Source organism: Perca flavescens, chromosome 10, assembly GCF_004354835.1.
Source record: "Perca flavescens isolate YP-PL-M2 chromosome 10, PFLA_1.0, whole genome shotgun sequence".
NCBI classification, from domain to species: Eukaryota; Metazoa; Chordata; class Actinopteri; order Perciformes; family Percidae; genus Perca; species Perca flavescens.
The window spans coordinates 7,488,142-7,505,085 of NC_041340.1; the positions used below are offsets into that span (position 1 = coordinate 7,488,142).

At 41.0% G+C, this 16,944-nt stretch overlaps 1 long non-coding RNA gene across 1 annotated transcript; it reads right to left on the reverse strand.

Moving 5' to 3' along the window:
• Nucleotides 1-4,139: 4,139 nt before the first annotated feature.
• Nucleotides 4,140-15,624, reverse strand: LOC114563423 (uncharacterized). The gene is made up of 3 exons (XR_003693612.1): nucleotides 15,253-15,624; nucleotides 14,726-14,927; nucleotides 4,140-4,175 (listed from the first exon to the last, which is right to left on the reverse strand). It is a non-coding gene; the product is annotated as an uncharacterized LOC114563423 (long non-coding RNA).
• Between the last annotated feature and the right edge of the window lie 1,320 nt (nucleotides 15,625-16,944).

Genomic DNA, 16,944 nt, shown 5'->3' on the forward strand with positions numbered 1-16,944 from the left:
CTTTTTTTTTTCTCCAGCTGAAAATGTAAACTGAAATCTAAAAAAAAGAGAGACACTTTCCTTAACCAAAGATTTTTTTAATCAAGCAAAACACACCTAGAACATGCAGGGCGAGCATTCATCGCTCAGGTGTTAGCAAACAAACTCTCCCAGCATGCTTCTTGGCTCGGCGCACACGGAAGGTCACAAGTCAGTTCCTCAAAAGAGGCAAATACCAGAAGCAGAGGCCCTATCAAACTGGCAGTGCCTCCCCCCTTTCTCCACCATCCCTTACCCCCCCGCCCCCACCCACACACACTTCCTCCCCACCTTCTTCCAGCTCTTCCCTCTTTGGCCTGCCAGTGTGGTTTGCCTTGGCTGACTGATAATAAGAGACACAAAAATCCTCTTATGCCCCCCCCCTCCTTTTCTCGCCGCTGAAATGAGTCACTTCCTTGCCAGGGCCTCGGTTGCTGGACCGCCGCCAGGAGATACCCTGCTATTTATTGCCCGTTTCCAACCCAGAAGAGGGGAGTCTGGGAAGGCGTTTTCAGAAAAGTCCACACACACACACACACACACACACAAGCTCTCAGTGCACATCCACACACATACAAACAGAGAGAGAGAGAAAAAAAAAGCAAAAAAAGCCAAGCATGCACACACACACACACACACACACACACACACACACACACACACACACACACACACACACACACACACACACACACACACACACACACACACACACACACACACACACACACACACTTCCTGGCCTGGTTTAAAGCATCCAACAGGACCCAGAACACGTTCTCCTTGGATTCCACGATTGATGTTTGCGTTCCTCCCCCGAGCTGCTAGCCGGCCTGCCTGTAAGGTCTCCGTTTTCCGTGACGTGCCACCGGGAGCCGGGGAGATTTATGTCCCTTTCCCAGCATTTTTCAGAAGGAAACAGCCTCGCTTTTTCTGACCACACATGCGACACACAAACACAAGCTTGTGAGGAGGCACACAAACAGTTTCTCATGATTAAAACAGATATGGTTGGAGCTATAGCACGGCTGAAAGTATGCATAATTTTGTACACAGATGTTTTTTCACACAGAGGCCATCTTTCATGACTTCATCAGAGATATGCATATAGTGGATGATGCCATGGTGGAAGCATTTTGCAGCTGTGCATTTTATACAAAAAGATTTTATTTTAAATGTTGTATTCCTGCGTATACATGGAACATGCTAACCTGGGGTCAATTAATCTATTCATGCAGAGCTTTACAGCGCACTTAAACCATAGTCACATGCAAACACATAAACTTACACACAGGATCCTTCTGAATCCAAAACATTCCTTTCAGCTCAAGTTCAGGCACATCCCCCTAATAGAGGGGTTTGCACTTTTATTCATGGGCCCTTTTTTGGAATATGGCTGCTTTATAACTATCAGCCTAGTACTTGTTGGGCCTTTTTTTCACTACACTACATTGTCCTTCCAGAATTGCTTTGGAACGCAGAGGATTGTGATTTAAATGGCTTTTGAGTACTCCTAATCCACCGGAGGCACATAAGTCACACAAAGGTAGCTTCGAAAGGCTGGGCGAATTCCACCAAGCAAAGAGGAAGTCTTAAATCCCAAAGCTTCGCTTAAATACCACGGAGGTGACTTACTAATGGAATCATTTTGACTTGCGTGTATAGATGGCCCTTGATCGAGTGTGATGGGCTCAGGTGGCTGGAAATAACACTAATACGGCGAGACAAAGGATGTGGACAAATAGAAATTCTTTGGTTCTTTCTGCCATTGTCCAGGGTGAAAGAGGAGGAAAGGTGTTTCCAGTCTACAGGCAGAAAAAGCCACTTTGGAAGGACAAAGAAAATCATCATGTCTGCACACATCCAAGCTTGATGTGTGGATATGCTAAAATAATCATTAAAAAGTGTGTATCCACTTTTTTAAAAGATTGCTATCTGAAATTATATAGTTTAAAAATGAAATTAAGTTTTAAATTCATGTAAACACAGGCCCGTAGCCAGCCTAGTGGAAGGGGGGGTGTTCTTTTTTTCCAAAAGTGGACCTTTTTGCAGTTTTTCCCTGATTTTGTATTTGATTAGGAGTTCAAATACTTCATTTTGGTGACTTTTTATGCACTAATTTGTGCTGGATTAGCTTGTCTGCTGGTATGTTAACGAGCACGCTTTTAGATGCACAAAAAATATTCACTACAATGTTGTCAAATTGTTTACCAAGATCCTGTACAACCTTTTTTAGTCCATACGCCTCAAACATTTTGTTATGAGTGCATGAAGTTAGTTGCGTGGATTGTTGGATTGTTACATTGTTCGGTGGGGCTTTCAAACCACCCAAACCCCCCCCCCGTCTACCTGTAACATGAACACACTTGAGTGTTTATCTATAATCATCGCTACTGTCAAAACAGTTGAACAGTTAGTTTGATATTATTACATTTTGTTTATCTGATCTAGGCTCTAGGAATTTGGAATCCCTGAATGTCTTTATCCATAAAAGCACTGGACAGCTGTTGGAAATCCAAAAATTACATTAAAAATGATGCCAACATGAAAGTAACTACAAATGCATTCATTGTAAATGTGTTAAGTTAGGAGGAAGCAAAGCTTAACACTTTGTTTTAATAAAAGTAAAGAGGAGATTTATGATGAAGTACAGCACAACAGAAATATAAGGAGTAAAATAAAGAAATGGAGAGGAGAAAGAGGTAGAAGAGGAGGAGTAGGGAAGGATAGAACCAAACAGGGGAGTACAGTGACAGCAGGGATGGTGGAGGCGGAGGGTAGGGGGGTTGAAAAGAAAGAACTTGACCTTTATTCTGCAGTCTCTTTTACTTATGGAAGTCATCAAAGCCAATTTCCTTTTCTGGAGAGATAAGATCAGTCAAATGAAAGCTTCTCTGGGTGGAGGGGGTTCATATGTTAGCTGGACTTAGAGTAACTCGGGGACTAACGGCAGCATGTTTTTCTTTCCTTTACCTTGTCCTGAGACCCAGGGTGATCCACTGCTGGAATAAGCACAGAGCAGCTCCATGGTTACTGAGGGAGGTGCAACGGAGACCTGAGACTCCTAAGGACTAGTTTAGTAATGCATGAATGAATTACAAGGTCACCTGTCTGTTTGCTTGCACTCGCTAAAAACAAAATGTATATTTGCATGAATGCATCTTTATACAATATTTCTGACTACTTCGTGCTCAGTTGCTTAATTACCTGAATGCATCCTGTTGCTGTCACATATAGTAATGTGCTACATCACCTGGTGCAGGACCTACTGAGGGAGTCAGTCCCCCTGTCCTAAGAGACGGAAGGGAAAGTATAAACACTCGCCGAGCCACTGTGATGCTTTTCAAGTGCTTAACAGCTCAATCTCTCTTAAAATAATTACACCTGAAAGGCAGAGATCCATCACAACTGCCCCGGTCTGGAAATTGCCCTCAGATGGGCACACACACAGAGAGAGAGAGAGAGAGAGAGAGAGAGAGAGAGAGAGAGAGAGAGAGAGAGAGAGAGAGAGAGCATTTGTAAGCTATTATGACTTGCCTTTCTTTCTCTTCTCCTTCCCACTCTGCCTCTTTTCTTTATAAACCTTTGCTCTGTAGATGATGATGATGATGATGATGATGATGCAGGATGTGTTTTCTAGACATAGGAATGACTATTCTGAACACCGTGCGTATGTTTTGCTATGTGTGAATGCGAAAATGGAATGCAAGGATGTAAGTTGAACTCCGTATTAGTCTTGCTGTCCATATTTAGCGGCAATATTAGCAATGACATTAGCCCACTGTTTTAGTGTCTAGATTTACATCAGTATTAGCCTGGATGGACATGAAACTTATCTGATTGAATCATCAGTACATAATATGAACAACTGCACTTTAAATTATCTGGTTCTGTCATAAAAAGTAAAAAAGTACAAGCTTGCCAACATTAAAATGTAGGGAGAGAAGTCTACTACGATTCCAAAAAAAAATTTCAGTAAGAAACATCCAGTCACTCCATTATGTTGCAGTGGGCACCCGGAAAGCTCAGTTGGTAGAGCTGGCGCCCACATATAGAGGTTTACTCCTCGATGCAGCGGGCCCGGGTTCAACTCCGACCTGCAGCCCTTTGCTGCATGTCATTCCCCTTCTCTCTCCCCTTTCATGTCTTCAGCTGTCCTGTCAAAATAAAAAATAAAAATTTAGTTCAAGGAGAAAACGAAAGCAAATAGCAAAATTACAACCCAAACTGTCTATTGCAAATAATCATTCCAGTTCACAGCTTGACATCCCAGTTCAACTTTGACCTACTGTTCTTCCATTGTTGTAAACACTCACTGGCTTCTGTGCAATGAGAGATTGACAGACAGTGCAGAAGCCCTTACTCTGGGTTTTATATCTACAGTAAATAAAGTTATATCTAATCTGGCTACAAGTTTATTTGTAACTTTGGTGAGTGCAATATTATCATAACCGATAGAACCAAAGGCAAGAGCTACAAGACCAAAACCAAATCCATTTAATATATAACACTTAACTATAACACTTTAAAGGCCAATTCATGGTTTCCATGAGGATTTCTTGGTTGAACCCTAATACTGTCAAAATATCCTCCACTGGAAACTACCAACATTAGATTAATAGTTTTCTAAAATAAAGCAGACTGTTGTGCTCAGCTCCTGAACTGGTAACTGTTCTAGGAAAAGTGAATCATAAGTATACACTCTATGCCTGTTATAGTCCAAGCTGCTGTTGTTGTGTAGGTCTGCGATGCAGAGCTAGATAATGTTTACCCAGAAAATATGTAATTGCAGACTTCCCCCTAATAAACTGTTCCAGAATGCAGACCACAATCCTCCTCCTGTAACATTATTATTATCTACAGGCCTCTGGAACTGACTCCCTCTTTCTCCCTCTCTGCCTGACAACTGCAAACAAACCCACACTGCTAGATTAAGCCATTTTAAGCGCCAGAACATTCATATGAAGTTAAAACAGATTCTGTTATTAGACCGAGCAAAGTGTTTACCTGGCTAATCAAACGTAATAGAAAAGCACCAACAGTATTTTTTTGGGAACATTTAATTCAGACCCTGCATCTACTGTCTTTGTAGGTGAAAGCTGCAAACTAAATGACAAATGATTGAAATCTACAGCACATATTATGCCCTTTAAACTCTTTAAACTCTGCCTAAAGAAACGTCACCGCATTACAGCAGCAGAGTGTACAGTCCTGCTACAGGAGGGCAGTCAAATGCAGCCAAACAATATTTCCTTGCTTTGCTTCCTCTTTAGGTTCATTTACACAAAAACACTAATTGGAATTTTCCTTCCAGAGTTCTTTCCAGAGGCGATTTTGCAGCGGCACCGCGGCTCCGTCTGGCGCTTAGCGCTGCACATAATGATTGTGATTGGTTTATAGAAATGCCAATAAACCAGAGCATGTTTTTCTCCCACCCCAGAATGTGCAGGAAGGTCTGGAAATGCGAGACCAGATACAAACTAATGCACCCAAGTCTGCAGGTGACCGAAGAATATTTTTTAGTTTTTCAGTCTTCCTTTGAGAATAAAAAGTGTGTCGTTTCCTTTTTTTAGGCCTTATAAGATTTATATAACATATCAGCCAAACCACAACAGATGAGTGTGGTCACCAAGGTCAACAGGCGAGCAGCTGGTTTTTAGAGGAATAAATCAGGCCTTCCATGTGTTCAAATATCAAAATAATCAGGTTGTTATATGTTAAAGAAGGTGTTTGGGGTTTGTGCTGCCTGATGAAAATCCTATTGTGTAATGGGGGAAATTCGATAATAAGCATTCTTTTCTTCATTCCTGAAAAAACACATTTTGCAGATATATGGGTTTTCCATGACAGCAGTGATATTTCTTAAACACCGGCTTATGGTTTCACCCAGTAGGTCCGGAAGAATGTTAATATTCAGGTCAGATAAAAAAGTAACTCCCCGTTTCCGGCCACGGCTGTAATTTTTACGCCACAGAGTAACGCGGGATGGCCCAGTTGAGGCTGAGGTTGGCTGACGTCGCTTACATTCATGATTACCGTCTGTAACATGTCTTTAAAAGACCATTTGGGATGGAATTATTTTATGCTGGATTATTTTTACATTCTACTTGGGCTTTTTTGTTATATTGGAGCGCTCACTGTAGCTGGCTCCTTCATTTTCCTCTTATTTTCACAAAGACTTATTGCTTTCTGCTCTGCTTTCACTGTAATAAGAGTGGGCATCTGCCTCCAAGTCTGCCCAGTTTAATATACAGAGACAAATTGCATTACCTCAGTACTGACAACCGTGTGAACAGCCAAGATGGCCACCATGTCATTACTGGGACTTTCCTTTGTAAAAAGGTACTGCTGGTGCATTTGTAGTACAATTCTAAAAAAAGGTCTTTGGAACAAGTGTGGTTTGAAAACTATGAATGCCCTTTCAGTGATACAAATTGGTTTCATCTTCCCACACAAACATTCCTTTCTATTTGAAATGTTAAGAAGATGTAAAACCACACAAGATGTTAATAGACAACACATCCAGCATCTGTAAATGTGGCATATATATATATATATATATATATATATATATATATATATATATATATATATATATATATATATATATATATATATATATCCAGAGACTTCTGGCTTAAATAAGTAATCTGGTTTATCTAGAAATAAATGCCCATTTTGTTGCCATACATTACGGATTCCATGTTCATCACCCAACTGAAAAGGTTTCACATTTCCTGGGGGCCAGGTGAGTCCACACAAAAAAACATAAGCACATAATTTTTCCAAAAAGCAACTGGTGTCCTCTTAAAACTCTCTGCTGCAAAGAAAGTGACTTTATGTTCCTGTTTTATAGAAACAAAAAGAGGAAACACTGCAATGTTTGCTTAATTCTTAGCTTAATATTAGCTTAATTAGCCTATTCTTATCTGTCACATAAGCAGCAACAGCTACTGTACAGCAGCAACATGAGACAGAAAAAAGTGCTTCTTACAGAGAGAAACACAAACCTGATGATGGTGCTAAATGAAAAGTCAGCAAAGTGCCCAAAGACCATAACATGTTGCACCAAGTGGCATCGTAATGAAAACCTGCGTCTCTGGAATACTAGCACATTATCACTGAAAACTTTTACAGATAATTCCTTATAATCATTTTATTTTATTTTTTTCTTCTTTATTTTAAAGTTTTGTACTCAACAAATAAATTGCTGAGATCTGGAAACATGGCAACATCACTTAAGCAACATCTGACATGGCAAGAAGCAAGCAGGTTGTAAACAAGCCAACGGGCCAGATTATATCTAAACAACTTTATTTGGAGGTTAAACCAAACGTGCGCACACCCAAAACGTTGCACACATTTCCATATCTCAGCCGGTGAATACAATGTCATTAATCTAATACGAATGATGGCCCCGAACAATGGATGTTAAAGTTGCCAAGTTGAAATAAACTGGAATCATTCTTCAATACAAGAAAGAAATGACACAATCCAAGGACCATACACGCACAGGCACCCATCCGTTTTAAGCAGTGGAATGGAGCAGGTGAGGCTATAATAATAAATCACAACAAGTCCAACCAAGTAGCTTCTGATGCCAAAGTCAAGTCATTGAAGTGCGGAGAAGGGAGGTGGGGGTCTATGAAGAGGAGTGTTTTTCTTCTTCGCTCCCTGTGGGAAAAAAGGGGTCTCAGGACATGCTGGCATCCCACAACACACTGAAAAAGGGGCAACTGGTGGTGGTGGTGGTGGTGGGGTCCGTTCTCTTTCTTTTTTTCCCCCTTCCTCTAACTCCACACTGCCTCGCTGCCCACAACTCCGCCCCTTCCGTGAGCTGGGAGGTGGTCGAGGAGTGTGTGTGTACATGTGTGTGTGGAAAATGTTGGCGGGGGGGGGGCTCTTATTGAACGGAGTGGAACCTCTCGCATTGTCTCCCCTCCTGCACCCCACCCCCTTACTGCCTCACCCCCCCCGTCTCCCTCCTTATTTCTCCAGGGACAAAGAATGCCCTGAATGCCTGGCGTTTCCTGCAGTGTCAAAGGATAGGTGGAATAGTGGCAAAGCCCAGGAATGAGAGGAGGAGGAAGAAAAAGACAAATTTAAAGTCACAGCTGACATGATTATGTGTATGCTTGTCTGTCTATATATTTATGAAAACTGTCTATCCATCTGTCCTTCCCATATTAACCTCATATCTAAACATCATTGCCTTCCAAGAAGACCCATTTGAGCATATTGGTTTTAATCTACGATCTCTATTGATAACATTTTAGTTAAGAAGTTGAGGCATCTAAACTACTAGGTTAAAGGAACACGCCGACTTATTGGGAATTTAGCTTATTCACCGTAACCCCCAGAGTTAGATAAGTCGATACATACCCTTCTCATCTCCGTGCATGCTGTAATGCTGTCTGACGGCTCCAGCAGCATCAGGCCAGCACAGAACATGTAGGTGAATGGTTCCAGCAATCCTACTGCTCCGAATAAGTGACAAAATAACGCCAACATGTTCCTATTTACATGTTGTGATTTATAGAGTCACAGCGTGTACAAAAAACAACGTAACAGGAGACACAGCCGTCTTCTAACTGTAAACAAACCGGGAACTATATTCTCAGGCGGAAGAATATAGTACTTGGGCGGAGTGATATGCTCGCAGCAAGCCTGTCTGAGAATATAGTTCCCGGTTTGTTTATTGTTAGAAGATGGCTGTGTCTCATGTTACGTTGTGTTTTGTACACGCTGTGACTATACAAATCACAACATGTAAATAGGAACATGTTGGTGTTATTTTGTCACTTTTGTCACAATTTGGAGCAGTAGGCTAGTTGGAACCAGTTACCTGCAGGATCTGTGCTGGGCTAAGCTAATGCTGGAACTGTCAGACAGTGTTACAGCACGCACGGAGATTAGAAGGTATGTATCGACTTGTCTTACTCTGGGGGTTACGGTGAATACGCTAAATTCCCAATAAGTCGGCGTGTTCCTTTAAGGTTAGTGAAAGATCAGGGTTATGGTTAAGAGTCACCAATGCAAGATGCAAAGAGCAGTCAAGACTGTCAAAATCAGACACTTTTTACACCCAACCATCCATCCTTTGAGGTTTTGAAGAAGTATACAGTAACAATGCGTCTGAGAGGAAACAGTCATTATTTGTACAACCAACCAGAGGTTGCTTGTCAGAAAAACCTAAACACAGATTGAGTTTTTCAGTCAAGGTCTGAGATGACATAATTTTTATTTAGAAGTACTGAAAAACCATTTTTGGCCACACAACTCCTAATACATAAATGACAAAAAAGACCTCCCAGACTGTCTGAGGATAGTCTGTTTGTGGTTTTTGGTAGGAGGTTAGTACATAGTACTAACTTAGTACGTACATACGCATACTTAGTACGTACGCATAAAAGGTTGGTGTCATTTGTGCCTTATAATCATCACATAATTTAATATTTTTCCTTCTCCCACAATTTAGATTTAATTTATTTAAATGCATTTAATTTATTTAGTTTGATTGATTACGGGAGCGAACAGTTCCATTCTTAATTTCATACAGAAATCCAATAATTCATGGGTTGCTGCTTTGTTTCGTGCACTGAGCAGCCCTGAATTGTTTACTGGCAAAGCTTGAACGCATATTTCACTTGTCACAGCAAACATTTGCCAAAGTAGTCTTATGAAACTACAAGTGTGGTTTTTAAAATTATGTCCCGTGAGGTTTGACATTCACATCCACAAACACACACACACGCGCGTGCACACACACACACACACACACACACGTGCACACACACACACACACACACACACACACACACACACACACACACACACACACACACACACACACACACACACACACACACACACACACAGCAAGCTCTCCATTTCATATGTACACACACCCACTTAGACACACTGCAGCCCTATCATACAGTGAATGTAATGGGTGACTGGGCTAATTGCTGCAGCGCTCCAAAGCAACAAGAACAGGGCGGCCTCACAACCACATGAAATCATCTTATTCCGCAAGCAGTGCTTACAAAAAAAAAGACCATCCATCAAGCTGTCATACTAACCTCATACTCTTCCAAAGGTAGGAAGTGAAACTCTCTCTCTCACACACTGTGAGCAGAATGACTTCATCCTCACAACGCACACCATCCATTACAGGCCACATTTCAAGATGACACAAAGTCAGGCTTGAATCAAATCATTGGGTTTGTTTTAATCCGGTCGGTGCACCGGGAGGAGGGGGGGGGGTTATCCTTATTGCATCAGGATAACTTGCATTGTTCCAAGTACGCTGTCAGCCACAGGAGAGCACAACGATTTGATGTTCAAACTGGCTAACGCTTCTGGTACTCTGTGTGTTTGCCGATGTGGACATACTCACTCCATCTGGTGCTGTTCATAGATCAAAACAAAAAGGCAAGAATTGTTTCCATCTGAACCAACACTGATTCAAATTATTTTTTCATACATGTAAACAGATTTATTAAAGGCTACCTGTGATATGTTCACTGTTTTGACAGTATATGTTTATTAACTGCTTTTGAAAAACCAAATCAAAGACTACATTACAAGCAAACCATATCGGTGCTCTATGAAAACCCAGCATCTGTAAGAAATGAGAAAAACAGCCCCAAGTCAAGTACACTAAGTCTAATTAAAATGAGAAACCACAACATTGAGTGGAATATAGAATTTGTACATGTTTTCCCAATGTCCTCATGCTCCATTAAGTCCCCCAACTTTATGGAGAGTAATACTAAACTGATGGAGTACCTCTTTAATGGAATCACTGATGTGTGGTGTCTTGTGCTTAATATTAATGCACATTTCTGTATAACAGCCTTGTATGAAATGTCTATTGCACATTTTAAAAGAGGTTTACTTTAGCTTGAATCTAATTAACGTATTTCAGTCTCTGTGCATTTATTGTTTATAATATAATTCTTGTCCACAGGTTTTCTTGATGTTTTGAAATAAAGTTGAATCAAAATTAATTCAGCATGCAGCTCTTACTGAGGAAAATGGTTAAAATGATCAAATGGCTATGTTTCATTGCAGATATTTTGGAAAAAAGTGTATCTATATCAATAATTACCTAAAGTGATACACGTACAACAAAAGTATTCAAATTGTAATACAATGAAAGCAGCTACAGGACTGTTGGGTTTGTTATGTGTTATGTTGTTACAAAACTAAAATTAATAAATAAATGCCCTGCATTTGAAAATAAGTAATTCTTGCTTTAAGTAGTGAATATTGGTCATTTTAGTCAAGTTTTTGACAGAGCTTCAAACCAGTTATGGACCACCAGGTGGCGTTGTGCAGATTCCTCTGCTTTTGGTGCCATTTGGCAGAATACCACCAACAGTGGCTTACCAGCAGAGAAAGGATGAAAGTTTGGCTTAGTGCTGATCGCTGGCAAGATATGCAACTGCTTAGCAAATGGCCCGTTCTACAGAGGAAAACTACAGTAACTATGCCACAGCGTGCAGCAGTAACCTTTTTTTTTTTTTTTTTTTTTTTTGCTCGTCCAAATTTCTTTCATCTGTTGATCAAAACCATGGTGGGCTAGTGATATAAGAAGGCTGTGTAGAAAAAAACTTGGTTTGATTTCAAAGGGGTTTTGTGGATAGAGTTGGACTTCTGTGTAAAGTCAATCTCTAACCAAGGAGGTAAAATTGTTGAGTGGATAGATATACTGTAGATATCAGAGTTCATAAACAAAACCAAATGACACGTCTTTTAAAGAATTACCTTGTGTAAAAGATTTAGATTGCTGAAACTGAATAGGGCATTATATGCAATTGTTATCATACAAAAGAAAATTGCATGAAAAGTGAAGTAAAAAGCAGCTGCAGTAAGAGATACAATGACAGACATATGGATGCAGACGACACATGGTGTTTGTATTGAGAAATAATCAGGCTGCGCTTTTTTTCTGCTCTCACTGACATGAGATATGATCTGCAGGATGGAGAGGAAAAGCAGAGGGAAGGCTTTAGAGCCAGAAATTAAATGCTTGCTTGAGTGCGTGCGTGCGTGCGTGCGTGCGTGCGTGCGTGCGTGCGTGCGTGCGCACACACACAAAGAGACAGAGTCCCACAGTTTTACGAGGTTTTGTCCCGTTTTCCCCTCAGACTGGAGACTGAAAATCAGGGAATATTACTTCAGGTCCTGTGCTTCACTGCCGGCCTATCACATACACAAAGCAGTTAAATCAAATGACTGGAAAGTGCACTCTGAACTCAGCCCCTGGCTGAGGTCCCATTCAAGCAGAAATGTAAAAGTTCCTGTCCTCGGTGGGGCCCCCTGTTCGGGGTGTCCCCATAAAAAGACTTATAGCTGGTTACAGCAGTTTGGAACGAAGCCCATAGATGGCCCAACAAGCCTCGACCAGCATTATTTCCTACCGGCCTCTTTGTTTGGTGAAGCCTTTTTCTGGCAGGGTTCCTATTGCAGCGCTCGACTTCCCATTGAGAAAACAAGCAACCACCCCCTCCACCCACCCAACACTGCCCCGCAGCCACCAGCGAGCATGGCACTCATAATTCAGATCTGTGCTGCAAACCCGAGGCTTTTGGCCTCCTCGTTTTCTTCAACAAATTAGTCAAAGCTGGTTTATTCAGGTTGTATTTGTTTCATTTTTTTTAAAGCATCACAAGAAACCTCACTGCATATAAACTGCATATTTATCATTGATACTTTTATTACAGGGCTTACCCCCCCTCCAGGAGTCGGCGGTGTAAATAAAGTAGCACCTCTTGGTTATTGTTTTGTTTGTTTTATGAATGGCCCATGCAATCAAAGTTCACTATTGTTTTATTATAAGGGTAATTTATCAGTGTTCCAAGAGTTAATGGTTTCCTTGCCTGTCTCAACAGCTTGTAAAGACTAGAGCTCTTAATGAAGTTTGAGCACAATTTATAGTTAACTGATAATATAAAGTTACACTCTATTACCATGCAAATTATCTTTAAAAAGGTTCTGTAAACAATTATATTCAATCAGCTTTATTCATCCCTCATGAACATTTCTGAGCAGAAATGACTTTTGGACGTTGGGCTGAGCCATTTAAAGTAAATGAGCCGCGGGGTTAAAACAGGTTGGCATGGTTTGGCATGTCAGTCACACTCCACAAGCAGAGCACAGTAGCACCTTTCCATGTTGCCCGGCTGCCTGTCAGCAGCTACATTAAGCCATTACACAAGTGTGGAAACCGCCCCCGTGGCTGGCCCACACCAGCACACATCCGCTCAGGGATACATACCATAATTATCCCCCCACTTCATACTCATCTCCCCTGGCAACTGCAATCATACAGCCCAAATAGCTTGGGCTAATTCATTACTTAGGTGGAGGGAAGTTGGCAGCCTGTAATGACACCAATTGCCCTGACCTAAACGCTGTAATAGGACCTCTCAGTATACTGGCAAGGAAATGGCTGCAATTGAGGCTCTTCCACTTCCTAGCAACTGAGGCTAGGGCCTACAATTTGGAGGGGGAAATGCTTTGCATTACCTGTGCCCCGCAGCTTGAAATGCAGCCTAATGAAGGCGAAATTGTATGAATTAAGCAGACTTCAGGGGGGAGGCAACAAACAGAAAAGTGGAAGCATGTGTGTCAAATGGGGTTTCTCGTTAATTTGGTGGCTGTCTAACGGCTAGATTAGAGCCGACCGGAATTTGCCTGGTCGGGCAATCAGGAAAGACCAGAGGGGAAACAAACACTGGCCGTCTGTTTGGTCCCTACTGGACACAGAGGGAGAGAGGAGGAGGAAGGGGAAGGTGGTGGACGTGGTGAAGGGATGGAGGGGTGTTCTCACTACAGTTCCAAAGAGTAGAGTCCAATATTTAACAGCAAACTGCAAGGGTTAGTGTTTCGCAAGACTGACCTGGGTCAAATAATATTAGCAAATACTTTTTATGATGTGTTATATACTGTTTAGGTGCCAGATGGGGAAGGTGCACCCAGCTGGACAATACAAGGAGTGAAAGAAAGTTCATACAAGCACAGGAAAGGGAATGTTTAAAGAATTGTCAACATAAAACACGCTATCTGAAGGATAAACTCCCATCGGAGGCTCCAAACAGGCTAAAATTAGTATAATGTAAGTTCAACTGCAAGGCGAATGACGCAGCAGTTGTGGGTTTGATTCCAACCTCTTGCCTTTTGCTGCATGTCATTCCCCCCTCTCTATCTTAAGCTGCCCTGTCAAATAAAGGCCTTAAAAAACATATTTTCTCACTGGCCTGTAGTGGGATTTAGCCTTTCAAACTGTTTTTGGTTTGTTTAGATCATTTTTTAGGATATCTACCTCCAACTCACTACTATGGAAGTGAATGCAATTCTGTTTGTTGTGGGCACTTACCATTGCCCTCTACATTCAGCTTTACCAGCTTCAACACCACCTATAAACTTAATACTTTCAAACAGGCAGATTAATAGAAGCAGCTTAATACACAAGTGCAGAACAACATCTGTCCACACTGAAGGAACAGCATTGAAAACTTAGCTCAGGAGCCATATGCACACTGAACAGAAATGCTATCCCAACTCAACAATACCTCAACAAACACCACAAAACACAGGTGGCCCCGTTTTAGTGCTGGATCACATCTCTGTGCTGCTATTGGTTGGCTCACAATAAAAGCAACGCTCTTTCCACCGGCTCTTCTGTTGGAAAGCCTACCTGTGGGATGAGGTACGGATCCAGGCGCCTGATTGGTCGGGAGCTAATGTTATCTGGCTGATCATCAGTCGAGAAGGATGAGGCCAAGAGCTCGATGGGAAAAGAAGAACATTCCAAAGGTGGACTGCTGAGCAGATGGAGACCAGAGTTCATCTTTCTCCCTGAAGTCCAGGTGGAGGTCCAGGTGAACTGCCTCACCCTCCTGCAAAGAAAACATAGTCAGAACAGATAGACACTGAATTGTATTCTTATTTCTGTTATTAAATGAGTTTTCTCTGTTTTTTTGTGTTTTTAGTTGAGACAACAGCTACAAAATTAGATGTTAGGCTAACTATGGTACCTTTGCATTAAGGTTGTTACAATGTCAATGTAGATCCATGTGCTCTGTCCCCCACAAGTATACAAATAACCAATAAACAACCAGTCACAAATGCAGTAGCATTTACTTAAAAATAATAAAAAAAATAACCTAAATCAAAACCATCACAAATCTCTAGCAAAATGATTGAAATTACTTTGGAGCTTACTTGCAATTCCACAGGTGAAATCACTCTCCAAACTCTGAGATGTTGAAAGTTGCAAAGAACTTGGAAGATTTAAATGCCTGGAATCAATATCTTGTCCATTTTGAAATCTTCAACAGGTGTAACTATTACTCATGAAACTAAAAACACAACACTGGGGAATCAAAGCCCACAAATCAGGTTGGAAAAATCACTTTTCTCAGTGAAGGAGTTTGTTGAGTTCACATAAACGTATATGACCTTCACTACTTGCCTCTACAGGAACAAGTGGACCTGCAGTCACTTAATGTGACTTGCAGGGTGAGCGTGGGCTAGAAAGTAGATGGCATTTCAGTTTTCAGTGAGGTGCCAGCTTTGAAAGAATCTAATTTCCTGAATGTGATGTATTTCCTGCTTGAACAGGATTTTGGGGGATGGAACATAACGCAGTGAGGGATCAATGTGAACCAATGAGATATCACTTTGGGAAAGAGCAGGGCCACGTTCAATCTCAAAACGGTGTGCACCATTTTTGCTACAGTTTCCAGGTTGAACAATGACACAACCGTTAGCCTATTTTTACAAAAACATCTGCTACGGAGCCATAATGTGAGGTACAAGGTAATGGAGCCTTTTATACATTGTCGTGTTTCTTTAGAAATAAACAATGGACAAATAGAGTCTGTAAACGCTTCAGATGTTATTCGCTGTCAAAGTGACGTCAAAATGAATTTATTTATTTATTTATTTAACAAGGAATACCTCTTGAGATGTATCATCTCATTTTCGAGAGGGTCCTCGATAGGACTGGAAAGTACAATGAATGTACAGTGAATGGCAGTCAATGGAATGCTAACGGGAGGTGATCGCTTTGTAGCATCAAAATGGCACCATAGGAGGTTCGAGTTCTGAAGCGAAGCTTACCCCCTTGTGTTAAACGGCCTGTATCGGGCACGTACACAACAGGGTTTTAATCGCACAGCCGTTTCAGTTTAAATAAATGTTTTGCCACTTTGTTGTGGCTGAACGCGCCCCAGACAATTAATTGGTTGGAAGATGCAAAGGAGCGGGACTTAAACATTTGTGGTGTTTTACTGGTTGTTTAGGCCTACTTTTGCAGGATGACAGTTTTTTAAGAAGTTAGGGTGAAGTGTTCACCTAACTTTATCTTATTAAACATGTGATAAATTTGACCAAACGGCTATATTTTTCTGTAGTATCTTACATAGCAAGCCGGTCATTTATGCATGCAATATTTGTGGGATATTTTGGAAGGTGATTTTGTAGAAATAAAAAGATGAAAAAAAATATATAGAAAGCATATATTTGTATATAAAAAGGATGAAAAAAAGGATGACCTTTATACATGAGTCAGTAGTCAATTGTTTAGAAAAACATAATTTCTTTAGTTGTATTAATTCTAAATAATTGTCATTATAGTACATGTGATGTAAAGTACACTGTGAATATGTATTGACCTGTAAAGTTGGAAACAATTTCTATATTCTTCAGGAGAAAGTCAATATGGTGGGTTTACCAAACGTATTATGATTAGATCAAAGTTGGTATTGCATTATTTGAAAAGAAAGAAATGTTCCTCTTTTGTATTTTCCATCTGTGAGTGTTTTGTGCCACTCTGAGAAGTGGGTCAGAGCAGCCGAGGAGCCCACCACCAGTCACTTTTGGCTGCTTCAAGTCACGTCACATAAACAATGG